The following is a 25619-nucleotide window of genomic DNA, read 5'->3' as shown; positions in this document are numbered from 1 at the left end:
CAATAGATGGATAGATAGAACTATACTTGAAGCTTGTGATTTCAATAGGCTTGATATTGTGATCCAATGAATAGTAAATATACTTTTAAACACTGACCCTTCCTGTGACCTTGGGGTTTATGTCAAGGTCATTCATACTTGGTAGCCATGCATGTCAAGTTTTATATATGAACCAAGTTTTGTGACTGTACCTCTATTTTTTTTTTTCTTATATTGTGCACACACTGACTCCAAAATACTTTCCATTGACCCCTTAGCGATCTCGTAAACTGCTGGCCCAAATGGACCCATAGTCTTTGCAGACCTGCTCCCCAACCTTGGCTATATCCCACAAAAATTTAAAGTCTGTACTTACGGTTTCTGAGAGTCCGTGAACAGACTACTTTTTATCATTTTTTTTGCACCAACTGGAAATTAGTACTGAGAACTGCATGATACTGGGTCATATGAAACCGCCAGCCGGGGGACTCGGATGGCCAAGTATGATGGCCATAGCTTTGAAACTGAGCGAATACAAGCAATTTACTTCGTAAGAACTAATAATAATAATAATAATAATTGTTTAAGCAAGCAAAGTGAGTGAGAACACCAAATTTAGTCACAGTTTGGACCCCCGACATATGTACCCGAGGGAAAGATTATCGCATCAGCAAGAAATGGAGGCAGAGGTCGAGAGGAAAACTCTGTAGTACAGTAGTGAACTTTTTCTTGGATATCAGCCAATTTTGAAGTTACAAGAAAGACAGACACCAATTTGGAAATCACATAAAAATCCTCAATTATTTTAATTTCATAGACAACCCGCAATTAGCAATAGTTTTTCTGTAAATCGAGGAAACGATTTTTTATCAGACAGATTAGTGTAACAGTCGGCTGTGCAAGAAGTAACAGTCTAAGGTTGCGTGAGTAACGCGGCAGTAATTTCCAATGACTGCTGAGAGCAACCAGGTTTTGCCTTTCCAAAACAAATAATACCTTCTGTTTGGCTTCTTTTTTTTTGAAAAATTTGACTGAATCCAAGTCAAACTAATACAATACCCTGATTAATGAAAGAAACTGAATTTCTTATCTCTCATTCGAATCGGAGCACATCGAGAGATTTGGTGAAATTTTTTTGAGTGAGCAAAAAGCTAAGTCATTATTAACCTGTCACGTCCAGAGCTATTTCGCACCTCCGACACCCCCCAATTCCGAGGTATTTTCAATTTTTTTTTTTTTTTTGCTAAAACCTCCGCTTTTGGTGAGAAACAGCGAAAATTCATAGAGAAATCGCTCACCTGAGGTTTAAAATACTCGATCCAGGTAGCAGTACCTCCTTACCTTACTGGGTTTTCTAACAGGCTGGCACCAAAGAAAACGAGTTCTATGGGAGGGTAACTATTTCACACCACTCATAAACGGTATTTATTTATTTACTTGGTACGAATTTATATGTAGTACCAGAGTATATTGGTTTTCAAACAGTAATATAGGCATTATAAGCATTATTTCACTCACTAACTCATCACCATACCTGACCTTTTTTTGCCACATTACTGGATCATTATTTCTGACTATCTTCCTCTAATGCTATGTAAACTTTGTTCTCCACATTGTCATCGATTGGGGAATCCCTCTGGCCCTGAATGTCTTTATTGGCCAGGTCACTGGTAACAGGTGAATTGCCCAGACAATAGCATGCAGGGGGGGGGAGGGAGGTTAGGCTATGTGGTGTAAGGCATTGTCCCTGCTTGGCATCTTGTAGAGGAATAGAGGAAGATGTCCCGTGTATACATACGAAAAATCAAGCGCGAAAATTGAAAATTGTGCAAATTATGAACCCTGCAATTGCGCGATGTACCTGTACGTCATCGAGACTGGCAAATGCAAAATGCTGCAACATATCCATACGTCGACGGGGCGCCTCGGGTTAATCCGCTAGGTCCCAAGCCTTGGACCTAAAATTAACACAAGAGGAGTATTGGTTTTAGGAAGTGTGAGGAAATATTTTTGGTGTAATCTAATAAGTTCTATTTAGTATTTTCCAGTCAGGAAATCAGAGGAAGATGATAAGCCACGAGACAATATTCATCACTGCCTGACTTGCTTGCTCGCTCGCTCGAACACGTTCCACACTTATGCCTATTACATGTTAAAAATAGCAACAACAACAACAACAGCAATAATAATAATAATAATAATAATAATAATATTAATAATAATAGTAATGTTAATGTTATTAAAAATGAAAAATGTAACTTAGCACTGGTGTGGTGGGTTATAATAATAGGCACCCTATGCTTCGATGGTCTTTGCAACTATCATTGGCACAGGAGCCGTGAATATGCAGTAAGAGTTGGTAAACTTGATCCTTTCCCTCTTCAGTCTGTCCGCTCCTCCATCCCCATCTTCCATCTCTCACCCTCTCCCTCCAGATATATTATAACTCCCATACCTTCATATTGTGTATAGCTAATAATTCATAACAATGGACATTATGCCGGAAGGAAGATCTCAAAACAGTAAAGCATTTTCCACTAGATAGTGATCAAGGTGCTTTCTGCATGGCACCCATCGGATGCGAGGTTACCACCTTATGATTTTCTTACACGCGGTGGTACAGTGACAACCTTCATTAGCATTTTAAGAGTGGGTTGATGATAAACTATATCTATAAGCCTAACTGTCCAGTATATACAACACCCCACGAATAACGCATGTAAAGTATACAAAGTATGTGAAATAATATTAACCACATCAATGACACGTGAAAGTAGTAATTGAAAACGGTATATCACCATAACAGCATCCCAGAGGGAGGGAGGTAACCGGTAGGTTTACTTGTTTCTTTAGGATAGGCTTTTACCTCAGACGGTTCTCGATTTGCATACAATGTGAGGAGTGTGTTGCCTACGAAACTGCTACAGCTTGGGTAATATGAGCTTCGAATGAGCAGTAGGAATTTTAATGCTGAGTCAGTCCGATCTACATTACATATCTACATTGTTTATAATGTTTATGAAAACTATGTTGATACTTAAACTCTCTTAGTAACATAAAAAAATGATGATTAAGAAGCAAAACAAGCTGGTTAGTAAGCGGTGCTACGAAGCCTCCATGACACTATGAATACGGACCTAAGGCAGATCAGGGAAGGCACGTTCACTCAGGAGTTTGTTTTCAGATCTCTCGTTCACTGTCAGGTTTTATCATGCTAAAAGAGTACTGATATAATTTTCGTGGTGCGTTGTACAGTCAGGGAAAGTTCCGCATTGCCCACTTCCTGAAGCACTGGTGTGAGACGGGTGAATGTGAAGCAGCAGCCAGACCTCATACGTCTGGTAACTGTGAGTGTGAAGGAGAGGGAGGCTGGGGACTTGAGGCAGAGGAGGGTTTAGTGATAGATTGGGAATCACGCGTAGGTGCGTAGTGTTTGATATGGACGGTGTGTTTGAGTTAATTTAGTAAGGACAGATGACAATATGATGCTAGCATTTTATGAAAAAAAAAAAAAGTAAATGTCTCTAGGGCTAGTCTTGTCAGGAAAGTTGTGGAAGTTTGCTGGGTTCGAACAGAGGTTTGAATGCTTTCATTTATTTCATTTAACATGAGAGGTTTCTCCAAGAGATAATCATAATGATATAACACATTTTTATATTTTTTCTTGACTCGAAAACAGAACGACTACATTATCTCTCTCTCTCTCTCTCTCTCTCTCTCTCTATGTGTATATATATATATATATATATATATATATATATATATATATATATATATATATATATCCATATATATATATATATATATATATATATATATATATATATATATATATATATATCCAACTTAGTCAAAAGTAGTGTACAATAATAATACTAAAAAAATAAAAATATTTATATGAGCGATTAACAGGTTTTTCGTTTTCCTATAGACAAAATGACACAGGAAGTCCTAATCATAAGATCAGTCTCTGTAACTAACATTCCTATCGAACATTACAAAACGAACCCAAAGAAGCATACCTTTGACACACATGTATTGATACTGTGACTTGAGCAACTCTCCAAAGCCTCCTACCCCCGGCCACCCTCCCGTTCACTCACAGTTACCAGACATGTGGGGTCTGGCTGCTGCTTTGTGACTATTCGTCGACCACCAATGCTCCGAACAGTGGGTAATACGGAACTTTCCCTGACTGTACAAGACTTAAAAAGAACAAAAGAAAAGAGCGTGAGATACTAAATGATTCTCTATGGCGACGTCATTTTCGTTTCATTCGTGCCATCAGAAGATGATTTTATACATCTTCGGATAGTTTTCCAAATGCCAGGGTTGTTTACAGCCTTCATTATCCCTGTTACTACCATAGCGGTCTCCTAAGCCGCATCAAGTCTTCCTGAGCAGCAAACATAAACAGCAAAATGATCCAATCTCAATGAAATAAGGGAGTGCGGTAGAATACGAAAGCACAGGAGACATAAGGGTAGCTAAGAAAACCTCTTTACCATGACGACTATTTTTAAATGAGGGAACATTTGGAGCAGCCCATTCAGTCGATCTAGTTACATTCTAAAGCTTTTCAGACACAAGGTGTATCTCCCGCAGACTTGGCGATGCTTTAGTTTACGATCGTTGTGGTCCCTCATCTATCTACCATTTTTGGACATGTCTATTTTGCTTTTTTTTTTTTGTGCCTATCGACCATTGGGGCCGAAGCCCCAGGTCATTAAGGCATATATATATATATATATATATATATATATATATATATATATATATATATATATAGATATATATAGATAGATATACAGATAGATAGATAGATAGATAGATATAGATATAGAGATAGAGATAGATATAATATTTTTTTTTAATCTTTATTTTGATTGTTATTTTTTTATCTTTTTTTAATGACATTGTTTAGTAGAGAAAAACACCTAATCTAGAAACCCCAAAACTAATAACGTAACAGACAAATCGCTAACTTATGCTAAAGCCTAAAGATACAAATAACCAAGCCTACAATAATGGCAAAAATACCCCGACCAATAGAACACCATCGACTACAGATATGTAATGCTTTTGTACATTACATACCTGCACTCATCACCTGGTGACTGTCAGTCGAGGCACAGACTAATATAGGGGACATCAGTATATGAAAGAGAACCAGACGAGTCAGGAACATTTCCATATACGTCAGCTGTCGGCCCTAATTAGCACAATTTAAACACGATGATATAAAGTATTTACTTAATATGCACAAAAGGTGAAGTAACCCGCCCAACAGACCACCATCGACTTAAAATGCCCAATACCTTTCCATATTGAACACTTGCACTCATCACCTGGTGACTGTCAGGCGAGGAACGGGGTTTAATGTAGGGGACATTAATATCAGAAATAGATCAGTCGGAAGCAGGAACTATTTCAAATACGTCAACTGTCAACCCTAATTATAGTACAATATATACATATTTACTGTCGATAAAAACTATAACCATACAGTAAAAAAGACCACTAATCAATCCGGTCTCTCTCAAGAAGGCCATCAATTTATCAGTCATAACAATATCCCCATCACCCAGGATGGTGGAAAAGGTGATGGGGACGTCTGCTGTGCTGCAGTAATTTATAAGTGAAGCACGTTCACGAATAAATCGCCAACAGCGCAAGATGATATAACTGATGGATTACACCACATTACAGATGTCACAGTGAGGTGGGAATCGTCTTTCAGTATATGGCTTCCTATGTGTAAGAATTGTGCTGTTTAACTGCAGCCGTCCCAACACTTTTTCTTCAAGGCGACTGGGACGGTTGGCAGTGTCCTAGTCGCCCAGGTGTGGCTTACTTGTTGGAATATTTAGTCTGGTCCACTGACCTTGCCACAGAAGATTTATTGATTTCTTTCCGAGAGAGAGACTCGACCGTAGATCACGAGGAACGTCCCAAGTCTCCTCGAGCTCTGCAGCCGACTTTGCAAGTAAGTCAGCCTGCTCATTGCCGTAGGTACGACAATGACCAGGCACCCAGATCAGCGTGAAGGACTTGTTGCAAGAATGCAATGTATTAACAATGTGGCCCTGGATCTTATTAGAATCCGTAGTGCAAGAAGCAATCGCCTGAAGGGCTGATTTTGAATCTGAAAATATGACAAATGGGTCATGCCTAGAACTGAGAGAATAGTCTATGGCAGGGGTGGGGAACCTTTCTCCTATTAAGGGCCATTAGGATATTTTTAACATAATTTGCGGACCATATAAAATTATCAACTTAAAATGAACTGTAGCCCAGTACATAATATATATATATATATATATATATATATATATATATATATATATATATATATATATATATTCGTTCATGAGTTTATGAAATTGCATTTATGAAATGCCTCGCGGGCCTGAACAAATGGTCTTGTGGGCCTTATACGGCCCGAAGGCCGGACGTTCCCCACCCCAGGTCTATGGCTTTGTCAACAGCAAAAAGTTCGGAGATAAACACAGATGTATGAGTCGGCAGTCGATACCTGAGGACACATTCAGTTGACCATACACTAGCACCCACACAATCACTCGACTTGGAGCCATGGGTGTACAGTTGGTGGGACCCCAAATGACAAAAGATGATGTTACGAAACAAGTGGCGGACCTCCGACTCCAACACTTTGGGTCTTTGGTAGTGGGAGCCTGGAAACAGCAACAGTAAAGCCGGGTGGCTCCCAAGGCGCTATAATTTTAGACATCAACTTGTTACAGTCACTAACATCCACACCAAACTCCTGAGTCAGTAAGTGGAGGCAAATGACAAATGGCTGACCAACCCCCCGCAGAAGATGGTGGTATTGATGCAGCGGGGTACAGGCCACATTGCCGATATTACTTTTTCTAGTTGTCCTTACACCATAGGACAATTCCAGATGGTCTCAGTGAATACAGAGGGGAGGCACATTAGCCTCCACTTCCATATGAGCTACATGGGTACACCAGAGGCTCCAAGACACATTCACAAACATTTATTCTGCAATATATCCAAGCTTTTCAACGTGGCATCGGATGCTGAACCATAAAGATTTTCTGTCGTCACCCCATGTAGTACCCGCTAGGTACATGAGGACATTTAATGGTTTATTACAATGAGCAAGCAAATTTTTACATGAATTTTAAAGTTCAAAAGCCGATCAAAATGTAGGCCCAAAAATTTTACAGATTTTTGAATAGGTACTGCCTGATTATCCTAAGTCAAGCACCAATCAGGTACATTACGTTTAGTGAAAACTACAGCAGCACACTAAGGGACAGAAAGCTTAAATCCCCACTGCAAGACCCATTGGTGGACGGAATCAAGGGCTGCTTGAATCCACCCAGCCGAAAATTGTGCATTATGGGAGGAGTGCCATATTGCACAATCGTCAGCGTAGAGTATTTAAGATTCCTCAGCATGGGGGCTGATTATAGAATATCATTGATCATAATACTAAATAAGGTGGGACTAAGAACACTTCCCTGAGGCACCCCGTTTTCCTGGATAAATGTATCCGATGTTACATTACGGGGCAATTTGACAGGGAAAATAATCTGTCCTTTAAGAAATTGGAAAAAAAAAAAAAGGGGGCAAATCACCTCTTAAAATATAAGCATAGAGGTTAATTAGCATATTGTGTCACCATGTCATGCCATAGGCTTTATGGATGTCCAAGAACACTCCTATCATGAATTCTTTATTGGCAAATGCTTCTGCAATACAATGCTCCAAATTCATTAAATGATCTAGTGAACTTCTGTTTTTACGGAAGCCACATTGTAGATCATTTAACAAATTCTTTGACTCTAAAACATAAAGAAGCCTACTGTTTACCATTCGTTCCATGACCTTACATAGACAAGAAGTTAACACGATAGGATGATGTTAGGACCCCATATTATAATTACAAATCATAATAGATAGATAGATAAATAGATAGATAGACAGCTCTATGCGAGCCTGGGAATGGGAAATGAGCTTGCAAATTACACTGAGGAAAGCTGACGACAGATTACGAAGTGGCCAGTAAGGAGATGATGCAGTTAGTTGTCAGCAATCCACCGGTGAACAAAGCCTTAGTGACCATACACACACATACACACATACTCACACACAGGCTTCTAGAACTTTCCACTCACAAGGAACACACGTGATACGTCTCCTGTTTCACCAGAGTTTAGGAAAGAGAGGGCAGAAAGAAGCTAGCCATAGAACAGACAGGTCGCAGGGAGAAGGGCTTAGCAACTTGAGAGCGAGACAGAGAGATAGCTAGCAGGACTCTACTTTATACGTCGCTCTGTGTGAGAGACTTTGTTAATATTTCCAAGACAAATAAAAATAGTCCCATACTATTCTTTACCTCTCCTGTCACTACATGACAAATGGGAAAGAAGATTATCTACTTACAAAGCTACTCAAGTATAACAACCGCTCGTCCACAAGTCTAATATATATAAAACTCCACTACAAGTAACTACAAAGTCCTTTATGACAATGAAACGAACTGGGTGTCGGTATGACGTGTGCAAAGTGCCACGAGTTTGGGAACATTCGGGATGCCCAAAGCTCATTGTACTGTGCTAACAACTTAATCAGGTTGTCATGGTTAAGATGGTGGATCATACTGTACGTGATGGTATCTGGTCCAGGGCTGGTGTCTTTACAGAATTTAAGGGCAAGGAGCAGTACATCTAGCGTAAACCCTTGGTTGTGTGAGGAGTCTACGTCTTCTGTGGCAAAGTCTAACATTCGTAGGTCAGCCGTGCATTTATGATGTTGGAAACACGGGTCGTAATTGGCTGAGCTACTTACATGAGAAAAACTGCTGGTGAGGATGATAGCAAAGTCCATGAGATCATCATAGGTATCATTATTAATCTGCAGGAGGGAAACAAGGATATACGAGCCTTGTATTATTTTATATACTTATAATGGACCAGACTTTACTCAGTGGTGTAGAACGATTTACTGTGGACACAAAATTCCGCCAGGAGTCACGTTTGGCCGTTCTTATTATTCTCCTTGCCTCAGCCTGTGCCTGTTTGTATGCAATGAAATTTTCCTCAGTAGGCTCACAGTAAAAAATCCTGTATCTCCTATTGCATTTCCTTAGTGCTTGTCGGCAATCCGGCGTCCACCAATTTGCTCTATGCTTCACTTGAACTGTACAAGTCTTGAAAATAACAGCCTCAGCTGCTTGTGTTATGGAATTGGTTAAATTTTCGACCTAAACATCTATGGTCTCCCCAGATATATTGAAATTGGCGATCCTTGAGAAGGATCCCAAGTCTGCTTTCTAATAGTTAAATTTGGGAGGTGGAGGGTCCGAAACAATGTCGCATGTATAGGAAAGACAGATGGGTAATTGATCACTTCCCAAGGAATCGTCATAAGAGTCCCACGAGAAATCTTGATGTATACCTAAGGAGGCCAGAGACAAGTCAATGGCCGAAAAGTTACCAATTAGATCCTCTACACGAGTCACTCTACCACAGTTCAGAAGACAGAGGCTGGACTGAAGTATTAGGTCGGATACTTGCTCCCCATGACCATCGATCCCCAAGCTATGTCATTGATAGTGATGGGTATTAAAGTCACCCAGCACTAACTTATTCCCAGGCAGATGTTCAAATAGTGAATTCAAAGCATCACTACTAATAGGGCCATGTGGAGGACTGTACAGAGAGCAAACAGAGAGATATGTGTTATTAAATTTTACTCTGCACGCAGCAGCTTCCAGAGTAGAATTTAGAATCACTTCCATTAATGGGTGTGATTTGTGTGTGTATATGGCAACTCCGTAACCATCAGATCTTCTATATGAATGGTAGTGTTTGAATTGTGGAGGATCAGGGTGATCCACCAAGCACTTCTCCTGTAAACAGTAACACCTGGCCTGTGTATAGAAAGCAAGATTACTATACTATGTAGTTTATTCCCAAGAGTACTACAATTCCACTGTAACACAGTGAATGTGGCATTTTAAGATTTACGAGGGTGGCCAGGGTTCTTAGTTTTTTTAATCCCCCTCCGCCAGCTGTTGAGTGGCTACCGGGGGACCTATCCCAGTGCTTGTTAATGGAAACCTCCGTTTTGTCATCAATTACTAGGCTCCCTGAGTCCCCCGAGGAAGAGCTTACCCTTCTCTCCCTCACTGGACCAGGAACAGGAAGAACATGAGAACGTGCCGGCTTGCTGGTCAAATTAATCTTATCAGTCTTGCCGGACTTTGGTTTTAGCCACACCATCTGCGAAGGAGCAGCGGCAGCCTGAGAGTATGAAGTAGTGACAGGGATGTCCGTAAGAGATTTGGAGAATACAGGAGGGTGAGACGGAGAGGCAGGGCACGTGGCACGAGGAGGGAAAGTTAGGTCAGTCTGTGTCTCCACGGTGCACATCACGGGACAGGACACAACCACGATGCACAGGAGACATGAGGCCTCGGAGTCACATGCGACTCCTTCACCTTCATCATGCCATCGTAATAGGAAATGCTCTCAGTTGCCTTCACTGTGCAAACCTCTTTCTCCCCCTTCCACTTGGGACAAACCCTCGAGGAAGTGGAGCGAGCACCCTTGCAATGAAAGCAACACTCAGTCTCGGATGTAGGGGAGAAGGTGGTAATATGGACCACGTTTTTGCTTCAGGCGAAAACACCAACTTTAAAGGCAAAAACTGGATCAATAACCATCAGAAGTATTGACAAATTTTATCCTTATAACGCATTCAGAGTTATAATGAGAAAAATTAAACCAATGCCACAACTTTTTTTCAGGCACATCCAAAAGAGTGGGTCTTGGAAAATGGGGTGGTAATATGAAACTAGTGGGATGGTAATATGAAACAACTTTGAAAATAACAAAAAAATAATATTTGATTTTCTGAATACATAAATAATAATTTTACAGTGAAAATATATGTTTAAAAACAGAATTCACAAATGGAAATGTCAGTTTCACACCCACTATACAAGATATGGGCCCATCCCTGGCACACTACACATTGAACTCATAGTTCTCTTGACTTGGACTTCGTGAATTTTTTTGAATAAAAAAAGACAATCTGCATCATCTCTTCCAGGATTTGCTTCTCCCAACATTTCTTCTGGCGAGTTTGAACTTCCAGAAACAGACTAATTCTCTCTTCTTCTTCAGTAGAACTTTCATCCTCATCTCTGTCTTTTTGAGAAAAAAGTTTCTATTTTACTTTTCGCACTCTTTCCTCCACCTCTTTCTTTCTTTCTTTTCTGTGTAGGCCTGTTTGACAGATACATTCAGAAAAAAAAAAAGAATGGTGGTAATATGGAACAAGATAAAAGGAATGGTGGTAATATGGAACACGCTGTTCCATAATGCCACCCAACACCATTTTAAAAATGAATTAACAGAAATTCTGGGCTAGAAATTTTTTCCAGAAAACTAACTATGCCATTTTAACAGGTGATCTTATGACTAATCATCACACTATATATCATAGTCCATATATATCAATTTATATAGGATAACAAGTTTTTAATCTTACCTAAAAAAAAAAGTTTCACTGAGTGAAAAGTAATCAATATCCTCTCTGAGCACCTCACCTCGAGTGAGTGATTCCAGAGCATTCTGGTGGCCTGTGGGGGAACTAATAGTTATGTTTAATTCAGTTACCAATGGACGGCAGCAATTTTCAGCTGAAATAAGGCGTGTTTCATATTACCACCCTGTTTCATATTCCCATCCTCTCCCCTACAGTAGTCAGCAGAATGACCTACAGCTGCACACTTTGCCACACACCAAGTTGGAAGCCCGACAAGTCTTTTCGTGGTGTCCATAAATCTGATAATTTGCACAACGAAGAGAATTTGGGATGTATGGTCTAAAGTTAACAATTTTGTATCCAACTTTTATATTACCTGGAAGAGATACATTTCCGAAAGTTAATATAACAGTTGCGGTCTTCATCCTTCTGCCTTCCCAAAATCTAGTAATAAGTCTTGCCTCCATTACTGTACATCTTGCTGAGCTAGTTCCCGTATGATGTTGTCCTCCTCTATAACCACAAGATCCCTGCAGGTGATAAAACCCGTGCAGGAATTCATGGAGTGCGGGATCTTGGTCTCTACATCGTAACAATGGAACTTGCTCAGTTGAAGCAAATCCTTTACCTGGGCCGAATTGACAGTCTTTATCAGAAGCTCTCCACTTGCAAGTTTTTTCACTTTGCCACCTCACCTGCACACCCATCAATCACCTTCTTGATGACGAAGGGATTGAGGCTGGACAGGGAAGTAGATCCAACCGGGTGGATTAAGACAAACGATGCATTGTTGACATTGATGTCTAAAGGGGCACGTATCTGGGGCCGTTCAGTCTGGGGACAGTCCGTCCGTGGAACAGTCGGGGGTCGGTAAGGACCACCTCTCCCCCTGAAGGGGGGATTGTGGGGGAAAAATTAGAAAAATTTAGAATATACCCCCGGTAGTGTCGTAAATATTTAACTGGCTAATCACTTGCACTAAACAAGACAAAAATAGGCCTACAACACCACATAATTTGTCCGGATATATATGTCTTACTCCCAGGACTCACCTGGATCGTAATGACGTGTAGGTTGTGTTCCCTACTAAGCAACTAAACGATCTATTTAAGGATCCTCAAATAAAAGCTGGAAACTCTGGTGAAATATTATTCGCCCAGTCTTTCGCCACTAAGGGTCATTTAGTTACTTAGCTTAAGAGTAGCAATGGAGAGGCTTGTAGGTTGTTGCCATATGGTCGGAGTTGTTGAAGATGTTGCTTGTTGCTAGTGCTTGGCGGATTACTGGAGGTTACGGCCTGGACCAAATACGTACTTTTTACGTAAGCATTACTATTTACACTATTTATAAATTAAAGTGAATTGATAATGTTCATTCCCATCTAGGAGGAAGCACTGTCGTAAATTAATTAATCAGTCCAGTCTGTCCCAACCGAATTCTCTCTCAATACCACGAGAGTGGTTAGACTGCTTCCAAGCGTGACTAAGGCATGACTGGGACTGCCTCTGACTCGACTCGAGATCATCTGAGACTAAGACTCAATGAATTAGGACTGAGAGCGTGGGCGAGAGCCCGAGCAACTGAGGTCTCGAGACTCGTAATTGACCGAGGCCTAGCCGAGACTGAAACTTAGACCTCTGGAGAGAAGAACAGAGGCGATCCACCAATCAAATAACTAAAAATGCATATGTGCACATTCCATCCACGGCTGGGAAAAAGACCAAATTATGAACCATAGTATAAATATACGTAATCCTATATACCCATCACCCTGGGTTACGTATAATACATTATACTTCCAAAATACGACTGCCCATCACCAACTAAAATAGAAAAATGGGAGGAATTATTCCTAAATTTCCGACATCCTGGGGGCCAAGAAATCTAAACATCACCCCGTTTAATTAACTCCCCCAGGTGAGCTCGGAACCGTTGTGCGGCTCCCCGCTGTGGTCTATCTGAGCTTCCCGCATCTGTATCCCTACGGCCATGAGTAACGTCCCCGAGTGCTGTATTAAGCGCCTCCGGACAGGAACTCACGGCTGTTTCTAATGGATATAATTTATTGATAGTCCTGAGTACAAGGCCTTGGGCCGTCTTTAACTTCACTGTATGAACTATCCCTTGCTTATCCGGATAGCATTCAATAACTTTCCCCAATGGCCAACTATTCCTTGACTTATCAGTGTGAATTAACACTACATCCCCCTCCTTAATATCAACATCCGTTTTATTAACCGACTTTTGGCGTACATGTCTATCGAGAAGGGATGACAAATATTGAGTTTTCCATGAATCCTGCCATTTGTTAATCAATTTGGATAACTGATGGTACTTAGTGTTCAATTTATCAGCTTCAACGTAAGAGGGATCCAAATCATAGGGTGCCGTAGTTATTGCAGGCAGGGAGTCCAATCGATATCCACAAATAAGATGAGAAGTGAGGGCTTCTGGCTCATCGAGGCGTTAAGGACATACGTTAAGGGGCGGTTGTTAACACGGCATTCCACTTCCGTAATTATAGAGTGTAAATCATCCATGTTTACTGGTTTTCTGAATAATACCTTTTTAAGACACCCTTTTACTATGCCTATTAGTCTCTCATAGAAACCACCGAACCATGGAGCTCTCGGCGGTATGAATTTCCACTCACATTCTCTGCTGGTGAATTCATCTTGGACTTCCGCACTCTGCAGGACCTGATGTAGAAGTTCGGATCCTAATTTAAAATTAGAAGCGTTGTCACTGATAATTAATTTCGGGCAAGATCTTCTCGACACAAATCTCCTAAAAGCATTCAAAAAAGTTTCGGCAGTTAAATCTGTGACCAACTCCAAGTGAACTGCCCTGGTGACAGCGCAAGTAAACAGTACCACATACACCTTTTGCTCTTGTAGGGTGTCTGGTTTCAAGACTTCCATATAGCCTGTATAATCTAAACCGATTATTTCAAAGGGTCTAGCTTCTTCCACCCGCTCTTTAGGTAAGGGTGGTGGTGAAAGATAATGATACGGTCGTCCTTCTAACCTCTTACATGTATAGCAGGATTTAATTGTAGATTTCACAACTTGTCGGCCTTTAGGGATCCAGAAGTTTTCTCGCAATTTGCACAATGTATCAGAAACCACCATGCAAAGTGGTTTCATGAGCATATAGGACCAATAATTTCGTCAAATGTTGCTGTCTAGTCAACAACAGTGGAAATTTAGTGTGAAAAGGGAGACCAGCTTGGTCCAGCCTACCACTACATCTGATCAAATCATTGTGCTCAAATAAGTTTAAACTCTTAACCAAATCTGGCATCCTTGTTACAAGTGGTTTCTGAAAATATTGGTAAACTTCGGGGAAGCTACTCTTCTGTAAGTATAGCAACCAATATTGTTGGGGTTTCATTAGGTTTAGAGTTTTGTTCCCCCTAATCTTTTGCAAAAATTGGAAAACCAAACTGGTGATCTTTATTAACTTCTTCCAACTACCAACTCTTTCCGGATCAAACAAGGGTTCAAGTTCTTTTTCCTGAACTTCTAGGACAGTCAGCGCATTAGGCTCCATCTTCGTCTTAAATTTCTGTTCTGGCCAAAGATCTTTATTATTCAACCATTCCGGACCATGAAACCAGGAGTCGCTATTTATAAATTTATCATAAGTTAGGCCTCTAGTTAACAAATCAGCTGGGTTATCTTTAGTTCTGAGATGGAGATAATAACAGTCAGGATCAGCATCTCTCATATCTTGTACTCGACTTTTGACATACAAGATGTTACTTTTATTGTTCACTACCCATTGAAGGGCTACTTCACTGTCTGACCATATATAGGTGGTATTAATCTTTATATTACTTAAGGTCTTCCTGATATACACCCCAAAATGGACTGCTACATACATGGCTGTTAGTTCTAACTGAGGTAAAGTTTTACCTTTTAGAGGAGCTACTCTTGCCTTAGAAGATAATATTATAGGAACATCCTCATAATTACTGATGTAAGCAACTACTCCATAAGCCTTGGGTGAAGCATCACAAAACAGATGTAAATCATAGGAAGAACCTTCTTTTCCCACCATTCTCGGAAATTTAACACTTGCTAGGTTGTTGCATTCGTTTGAGAGGGTTTCCCAACTCTCCAGCAAGTCTATAGGTAAAGGGTCATCCCAGCCTAATTTTCTGGTCCATGTTTGTTGAATTGGAATTTTTAAAGGAATAGTTAGGGGAGAAATTAGTCCTAGGGGATCAAAAATTTTACTAATGTTACTTAATAAAGATCTTTTGCTATCAACTGTATCCCACTCTACATTTTTTACATTAAGGACATCAATGTATGGATCCCACCACAATCCTAATATTTTATTACAGACTTCAGAATCAGAATTTATTTCAGTGAAGTTAGATGTCCACTCCTGCAATGGCATGTTAGCCTCTTGCATAATCTTGTTGGCTATCAGATGAAATTTCTTTAGATCCTCCTCAGTATTTACAGTCCCCTGAAGATTGTCCATATATAGCGAATCTTTAATTTGGTTAGCCACTTCTATATTTTCTTTTTGCTGCTCTAAGTGATAATTTAGCGCCATTTGCAACAAGAAGGGTGAGCTAGTGGCTCCAAAAAGGACTGATTTAAATCTGTAAGTTACCAGAGAACTGTTATCATCATGAGGATTACTTGGCCACAAAAATCTGGTGAAATCCCTGTCATCTTCTTGAAGTCCTATCCGTAAAAACGCTTTGCTGATGTCTGCTGTAAAGGCATATTCATTAGTTCTGAATTTTAGCAGCACATCTAATAGATTTTTGGTTAGAGTTGGACCAGTGTACAAACAATCGTTCAAGCTGTTAGTGTGGGAGCCTAATTTGGCACTACAATCAAATACTATTCGCACAGGTGTAGTCTTACTGTCTCTCATTACTGCCAAATGAGGAATATAATTAGTATTTTGTCCAACCTGTGCCTGCTTAACTTCCTCGATAAACCCCTTTTCTAAATGACTCTTGATTAACTGATCATATTTATCTAGTAAAGCTCCTTCACTTTTAAGTCTTTAAATTTGAATTTAGGCGATTAAGAGCTAATTTTTAATTTGTGGGCAAACTAGGTCGATTGACTTTCCAAGGAAGTTTTACCCAATATTGGTCATCATAGTACTGAACAGTCTTTATATAATTTTCAAGCAAAGCTTCTTCGTGAGTTACCTGTTCAGGTTTAATGCCAATGCTATCCATTTTCCACAAATTGGAAATGTCAGGCTCTTCTGAATTTAGTGAGGGCTGCAAGCATATATTCGTTACCATAGCAACCTGAATTGCTTTCCTTGTACTTACAAACTTGTCAGGAATATTGCCATATACAACTAATCCTCCTTGTACTTTTAGGAATTTATGCCCTTGAATTTAATGAGACCATAAACTAATTTAGGATAGAAATCAGCACCAATAAGGAGATCTATTTTATCTATGTGATCAGTCAAACCAGGATCAGATACTTTAATTTGTTGATCTTTCAAATAGGTCAAACACTTCTCTAGACCATCTATTCTTATGTTGTTAGGTAAGGTGTCTCTAACCACAGCCTCTAGTCTAGTGTACTTCCTGCCAGCTTTAACAGTAATCTTAACTAGCTGATATTCTCTTCTCTGATCTTCACTAATGAAGCCGGACAGCTGTAAATTAATCGTACCACTAGGCTTTAATTTAAGCTTGTTTAGTAGGTCCTGAGAAATGAATGTCCTCTGTGATCCTTGGTCATAAAGAACTTTTGCTTTAATTTGAGATTTATTCTTAATAATATGAACAGCTCCAACCGGTAAAGCAGTTGAGATGGTATGTTGATTTGTTGGAGTGACTGAGCAAATTTGTGAATTAAGTGTATTCAGCTTATCACACAAGACATTTTGATGAAACCCCTTTTTACAAAGGTCACATCTTTTCAAACTGAAGTTACATTGATCAGTCTTGTGCCTACAAGTACATCTACCACACCGTCCTATCTGTTCGAGTCTTTCTACACGAGTAGAACGACCTGAATACGCCTCACATCTCTTGGACAGATGTGCTCCATCACACAAAATACACTTCAGCTGCTAAGCTGGCTGCTGACTAGCCGATGCAGAGGTTTGTGACTGAGCATTCTTGGGAGATGTGGGTGAAGATACTTGTTCTGAAGTGTGGTAAATCTTAAGAATTGATTTAGGAGATAATTTGACTTTATCAGGCTTCTCTTTAGTTAAAGCACCTTTAGTACTGGAATCTGATTTAGCTTCAGGCCCTTTGGACTCTAAATGATGAATAACTTTTAATAATGAGTCCCTAATTTCCTGTAGCTGGGGATAATCTTCATTTGTTACATGCTGGATTCTCTCAATAGTTTTACTGGGTAACTTTTTCATTACTAGTGGAGAGATAAGCCAACTGGAACTACTTAAATCACACCCCATTTTTTCCAATTTCCTAAGGGTGCATTCTAGATTAGCCCTAAATTCGGCCAAGGAATTACAAGTATGAATAGGAGTTTTAAGGTGTAGCAGTCGCATTGCAAGTTCATGCTGATTTCTCTTAGGATTATCAAAAGTTGCCTTAAGTAGCTGCACTGCACTGCTATATCCATCACTTTCTATACTGAAACCATCGATGAGTTTCTTCACGTCACCTTTTAACACTCCTCTTAAATAATTTAATTTGTCTACTGGACTAAGATCTTTTCTGGAATCAATACTGGCAACAAATTGATCCCAGAAGGAATTCCAATTAGCCGAAGTGCCATCAAACTCGGGTAGTTTAAGTGTGGGCAGCTTCGACTCAGCCCTTGGACAAGTTAAATGGGTAGACTCACTTTTCAGAGAGGAATTAATTTGAGCTATTAGTAGGCAAATTCTCTCTTCTTCGTTAGTCTTAGCTATAAAAATTTCATTAAATTCATCATCGTCCTTTGTGGCTTCCAATAAAGAATCATAAAGTGTTCCCATGACAGTCAGCTGGTTCTGTAATTGCTGGCTCCAGGCCTTAAGTTTAGTGTAGTCTTTGTCAGAGGATTGGAATTCATCATTTACTTTACCACTGAGAGTGGTGACATAGGCCTTATGGCCTGCAATCCTCCTTGACAAGGACATATTGGACCAAGTCTGAAAATCAAAATTAATAGAATCACTAAATGTAGCCTACAGCAATGAAACCACTAGAATTAAATTAACTAAATGTACATAGAAGAATTCAGCATCAAACAGCAATACTAAGAATGATACATAAATCTGAACAACTAAATTAATAGTACAATTAAATTTAGATTACAAATTAAAGCCTTCTAGGGGTTACTACAAAATTAATCCATATTTAGTTTGTGTTAGCAACCCACTGATCATAATGAAATTTAATAGCTCCTCGCACCTTGGCCCAAATTCTACGTCTTCCTTCCCAAGTAGGGTGAATTTGGTCCATGACTCGTACCTCCAGAGGATAGGGCACCAAGCAAAATAATTTTCCCTTTTAGTTCCTTGGTTATTTTCTTATTAACCGCGTTCATGATCTTATTGTAAACAATGGGATCCACATATCGAGGATGATTATGTGGATATTCCCTCTTTTCTACAGTGCATATCACACATTTAGCACCTGCATCTTCTATAGCCTCATTAATTTGTAGTAGTGTAGCCACTAAGTCCTGCACGTCAGTTGACTCATTAATATCGTTTCCCCCCAACATGACTATAACCAAATTATAGCCAGGTCTAAGTACTTCTGCAAATTCCTCGTACTCAAAAAACTTGTCTGCTCTGGCACCCCCTACTCTGATCATCTCCATGGTCACCAAGGGCCATGGTGAAGGCACAGACATCAAGGTGTCACAGGTGACCAGAGAGTGGCCTATATAAGCCACCCGATAATAATTTAATTCCAAAGCAGTCGCCATGTTGGAGTGTTAACAATCCGGTCCGAAGGACCACTTTGTGGGGGAAAAATTAGAAAAATTTAGAATATACCCCCGGTAGTGTCGTAAATATTTAATTGGCTAATCACTTGCACTAAACAAGACAAAAATAGGCCTACAACACTACATAATTTGTCCGGATATATATGTCTTATTCCCAGGACTCACCTGGATCGTAATGACGTGTAGGTTGTGTTCCCTACTAAGCAACTAAACGATCTATTTAAGGATCCTCAAATAAAATCTGGAAACTCTGGTGAAATATTATTCGCCCAGTCTTTCGCCACTAAGGGTCATTTAGTTACTTAGCTTAAGAGTAGCAATGGAGAGGCTTGTAGGTTGTTGCCATATGGTCGGAGTTGTTGAAGATGTTGCTTGTTGCTAGTGCTTGGCGGATTACTGGAGGTTACGGCCTGGACCAAATACGTACTTTTTACGTAAGCATTACTATTTACACTATTTATAAATTAAAGTGAATTGATAATGTTCATTCCCATCTAGGAGGAAGCACTGTCGTAAATTAATTAATCAGTTCAGTCTGTCCCAACCGAATTCTCTCTCAATACCACGAGTGGTTAGACTGCTTCCAAGCGTGACTAAGGCATGACTGGGACTGCCTCTGACTCGACTCGAGATCATCTGAGACTAAGACTCAATGAATTAGGACTGAGAGCGTGGGCGAGAGCCCGAGCAACTGAGGTCTCGAGACTCGTAATTGACCGAGGCCTAGCCGAGACTAAAACTTAGACCTCTGGAGAGAAGAACAGAGGCGATCCACCAATCAAATAACTAAAAATGCATATGTGCACATTCCATCCATGGCTGGGAAAAAGACTAAATTATGAACCATAGTATAAATATACGTAATCCTATATACCCATCACCCTGGGTTACGTATAATACATTATACTTCCAAAATACGACTGCCCATCACCAACTAAAATAGAAAAATGGGAGGAATTATTCCTAAATTTCCGACAGGGATAGGCAGTAGGAGCGTCCGCCATAGTGACCACTTCCCCATAACGGGGGAAGTGGGAAGAAGAAGGAAAACGAGCAAGGGACAATACACACCGGGACCAAACACCTAAGGCTAAAATGCTCTCTCATACCACTACAGGGAGGCCGGACTGTGTTGATCAGTAGGGGGGACCCTCCATGGGCAGCAAGCAAAGGTAATCTCAGTGTATAGGAACAGACACCTACTGTTCCTAGCTAGTAAGTAGGGGTGGAAAACGAGATACTAGCAAGCCTAACGTGCACCACAAGGGTGAAAAAAAAAATTAATTGCCGGTGAGGCAGCCGTATGAAGGTAGAGGAGAGCTCAGAAAAACATGTCCTCACTCTCCGCGACCATGCGTCAAAGTCCTTGCTCTGACCTTTTTTTTTTTTTTTTTTTTTTTTTTTTTTTTTTTTTTTCCGGCCTATCAACCATTGGGGCCGAAGCCCCTGGTTATTAAGGCCATTTATATATATATATATATATATATGTATATATTTATATATATATATATATATGTATATACATTTATATATATATATACATATATATACAAACATATATATATATAAACATATATATACATACATACACACACACACACACACACACACACACACTTCCATGCATACATACAGACACACTTTCATGCAAACGTACATATATATATAATAATTTTAATCTTATTTAATTTTTTTTTATTTTTATTTTTTTGATTTTTTCTTGGTTTTATATTTTTTATACCTTATATTATAAAGTAAAACTAATCTAAAGACCCTAAAATTAATCACCTAACAGACAAATCGCTAACCTATACTAAATCCTACAGAGACAAATAGCTAGACATACACTAATGGTAAAAATACCTCGACTAACAGACCACCATCGACTGCAGATATGTAATGCCTTTCTACATTACATACCTGCACTCATCACCTGGTAACTGTCAGTCGAGGCACAACCTAATATAGGGGACATCAATATATGAAAGGGAACCAGACGAGTCAGGAACATTTCCATATACGTCAGCTGTCGTCCCTAATTAGAATAACTTAAGCAAGATAATATAATGTATTTACATAATTTGTACAGAAAGTGAAGAATCTCTCCCAGCAGACCACCATCGACTGCAAGTGCCCAATACCTTCCTATATTGCACACTTGCACTCATCAGCTGGTGACTGTCAGGCGAGGAACTTGGCTTAATGTAGGGGACATCAATATTAGAAATAGATCGGTGGGAGGAGGAACTATTTAAAATATGTCAACTGTCAACCCTAATTAATATTACAATATATACATATTTACTCTTCATAAAAACCATAACCACACAGTAAAAAAGTCACATCACTCTGATCAGTCCGGTCTCTCTCAAGAAAGCCATCAATTTATCAGTCATAACAATGTCCCCATCACCCAGGATGGTGGAAAGGGTGAAGGGTACGTCTACTGCGCCCCAGTAATTTATAAGTGAAGCACGTTCACGAATAAATCGCCGACAGCGCAGGATGATATGACTGATAGATAACACCGCATTACAGATGTCACAGTGCGGTGGGAAGCGTCTTTCCATATATGGTTTTATGTGGGTTAAAATGGTGGCATTGAGACGTAACCGTGCCAACACTTTTTCTTCTAGGCGACTGGGACGGTTGGCAGTGTCCCAGTCGCCCAGGTACGGCTTACAAGTTGGAATATTTAGTCTGGTCCACTGACCTTGCCACAGAAGATTTATTGATTTCTTTCCGAGAGAGAGACTCGACCGTAGATCACGAGGAACGTCCCAAGTCTCCTCGAGTTCTACAGCTGACTTTGCAAGTAAGTCAGCCTGCTCATTGCCTTAGATACGACAATGACCAGGCACCCAGATCAGCGTGAATGACTTGTTGCATGAATGCAACTTATTAACGATGCGACCCTGGATCTCGTGAGAGTCCGTAGTACAAGATGCAATTGCCTGAAGGGCTGATTTTGAATCTGAGAATATGACAAATGAGTCATGCCTAGAACTGAGAGCATAGTCTATGGCTTTGTCAATAGCAAAGAGTTCTGAAGTAAACACAGATGTATGAGTCGGCAACCGATACCTGAGGGCACATTCAGTCGACCACACACTTGCACCCACACGTTCACTCGACTTGGAGCCGTCGGTGTACAATTGATGGGACCCCAAGTGACGAACAATGATGTTACGAAACAAGTGGTGGACCTCCGCCTCCGGCGCCTTGGCCTTTGGTGCTGGGAGCCATGATACATCCACTGTAAAGCTGGGTGGCTCCCAAGGCGCTATATTTTTTAGCACCAACTTGTCACAGTCACTGGGGTCCACACCAAGCTCCTGAGTCAGTAAGTGGAGGCGAGCGGCAAGTGGCCGACGCACCCCCCGCAGAAGGTGATGGTACTGACGCAGGGGGGTACAGGCCACATTGCCGATATTACTTTTTCTAAATGTCCTTACTCCGTAGGACAAGGCCAGGTGGTCACGGCGAATACGGAGGGGAGGCACATTCGCCTCCACCTCCATATGAGCTACACGGGTACACCGGACAGCTCCAAGACACATTCGCAAACATTTATTCTGCAACACATCCAATCCTTTCAGCGTGGCATCGGATGCCGAGCCATACACCTGTGCGCCATAGTCTAGCTTCGATCGAATAAGGGACTTATACACCATTAATAAAGATTTTCTGTCGGCACCCCAGGTAGTACCTGATAGGTACTTGAGGACATTTAACGGTTTATCACAACGAGCAAGCAAAGTATTAACGTGAAGTTTAAAATTCATTCTACGATCAAAATGTATTCCTAAAAATTTTACAGAATTTTGAAAAGGTACCGCCTGATTATCCAAAGTTAAGCACAAATTAGGTACGTTACGATTAGTGAAAACTATAGCGGCACACTTACGGATGGAAAACTTAAATCCCCACTGCAAGGCCCATTGGTGGACGGAGTCAAGGGCTGCTTGAATCTGCCCAGCCGAAAATTGTGCATTACGGGAAGAGTGCCATATTGCACAATCGTCAGCAGAGAGTGAGTATTTAAGATTCCTCGGGATGGGAGCTGATGACAGAATATCATTGATCATAATACTAAATAAAGTAGGACTAAGCACACTTCCCTGTGGCACCCCGTTTTCCTGGATAAATATATCCGATGTTACGTTACGGGGCAATTTGACAGAGAAAGTTCTGTCCCTTAAGAAATTTGAAATAAAAACAGGCAAATTTCCTCTTAATCCATAAGCATAGAGCTTCATTAGTACATCGTGTCGCCAGGTCATGTCATAGGCTTTATGGATGTCCAAGAACACCCCTATCATGAATTCTTTATTGGCAAATGCCTCTGCAATACAATGCTCCAAATTCATTAAATGATCTAGTGAACTTCTGTATTTACGGAAGCCACATTGTTGATCATTTAACAAATTTTTCGACTCTAAAACAAAAAGAAGCCTATTGTTAACCATACGTTCCATGACCTTACATAGACAAGAAGTCAACACAATAGGACGAAATGAAGTGGGATTCATAAGACGACCAGCCTCTTTGGGTATCGGTATGACGTGCGCAAAGTGCCATGAGTTTGGGAACGTTCGAGACGCCCAAATCTCATTGTACAATGCTAACATCTTAATCAGGTTGTCCTGATTAAGATGCTGGATCATACCGTACGTGATGGTGTCTGGTCCAGGGCTGGTGTCTTTACAGGATTTAAGGGCAAGGAGCAGTTCATCTAGCATAAACTCTTGGTTGTACGGGGAGTCTACGTCTTCTGTGGCAAAGTCTAATATCTGTAGCTCAGCCGTGCGTTTATGATGTTGGAAACGCGGGTCATAATTGGCTGAGCTACTTACATGAGAAAAACTCCTGGTGAGGATGTTAGCAACGTCCACGGGCTCGTCATAGGTGGTGTTATTCACCTGCAAGGTTGTGACAGGGAAGTATGGGCGTTTATTATTTAATAATCTTATAGTGGACCAGACTTTATGTAATGGTGTTGTATGAGTCACCGTGGACACAAAGGACCGCCAGGAGTCACGTTTGGCCCTTCTTATTATTCTCCTTGCCTCAGCCCATGCCTGTTTGTATGCAATAAAATTTTTCTCAGTGGGCTGACTATCAAAAATCCTGTATCTCCTATTGCGTTTTCTTAATGCTTGTCGGCAATCCGGCGTCCACCAATGTGCTCTATGCTTCGCATGAACTGTAGAAGTCTTGGGGATAGCAGCCTCAGCTGCGTGTAATATGGATTGGGTTATATTTTCGACCTTAACATCTATGGTCTCCCCAGATATATCTAAATTGGCGATCCTTGAGAAGGATCCCCAATCTGCTTTCTTATAGTTAAATTTTGGAGGTGGAGGGTCCGAAATGATGTCGTGTGTATAAGAAAGACAGATGGGTAAATGATCACTTCCCAAGGAGTCGTTGTAAGGGTCCCATGAGAGATCTTGATGTATACCAGGGGAGGCCAAAGATAAGTCAATGGCCAAAAAGTTACCAGTACGATCATCTACACGAGTCGCTCTACCATCGTTCAGAAGACAGAGGTTGGACTGTAGTATTAGGTCGGCTACTTGCTCCCCACGACCATCAATCCTCAAGCTACCCCATTGATAGTGATGGGCGTTAAAATCGCCCAACACTAACTTATTCCCATGGAGATGTTCCACTAGTGAATTTAAAGCATCACTATCAATGGGGCCATGTGGAGGACAGTACAGAGAGCAAATAGACAGATACGTGTTATTAAATTTTACTCTGCACGTGACAGCTTCCAGAGTAGAATTTAGAATCACTTCCGTTTGTAGGTGTGATTTGTGTGTGTAAATGGCAACTCCGTGACCTTCATATCTTCTATATGAGTGGTAGTGTCTGAACTGTGGAGGATCAGGATGATCCTCCAGGTGCGTCTCCTGTAAACAAACAACGTCTGGCCTGTGTAGTGAAAGCAAGATAGCTATATTATGTAACTTATTCCCAATACCACTACAATTCCACTGCAGTATAGTGAATGCGGCGGTTTAAGATTTTCGAGGGTGGCCATTGTGCTTAGTCTTTTTATGCTCCCCGCGACCAGGCGAGTGGCTACCGGGGGACCTATCCCGGTGCTTGTTTGTGGAGATCTCCATAGTCTCATCAATAACGAGGCTCCCAGATTCCATCGAGGAAGAG

Source organism: Coenobita brevimanus, chromosome 72 (genome assembly GCF_032717465.1).
Source record: "Coenobita brevimanus isolate Jiangsu-jjx chromosome 72, ASM3271746v2, whole genome shotgun sequence".
Lineage (NCBI taxonomy): Eukaryota > Metazoa > Arthropoda > Malacostraca > Decapoda > Coenobitidae > Coenobita > Coenobita brevimanus.
Note: the sequence above shows the minus strand (reverse complement) of the source record.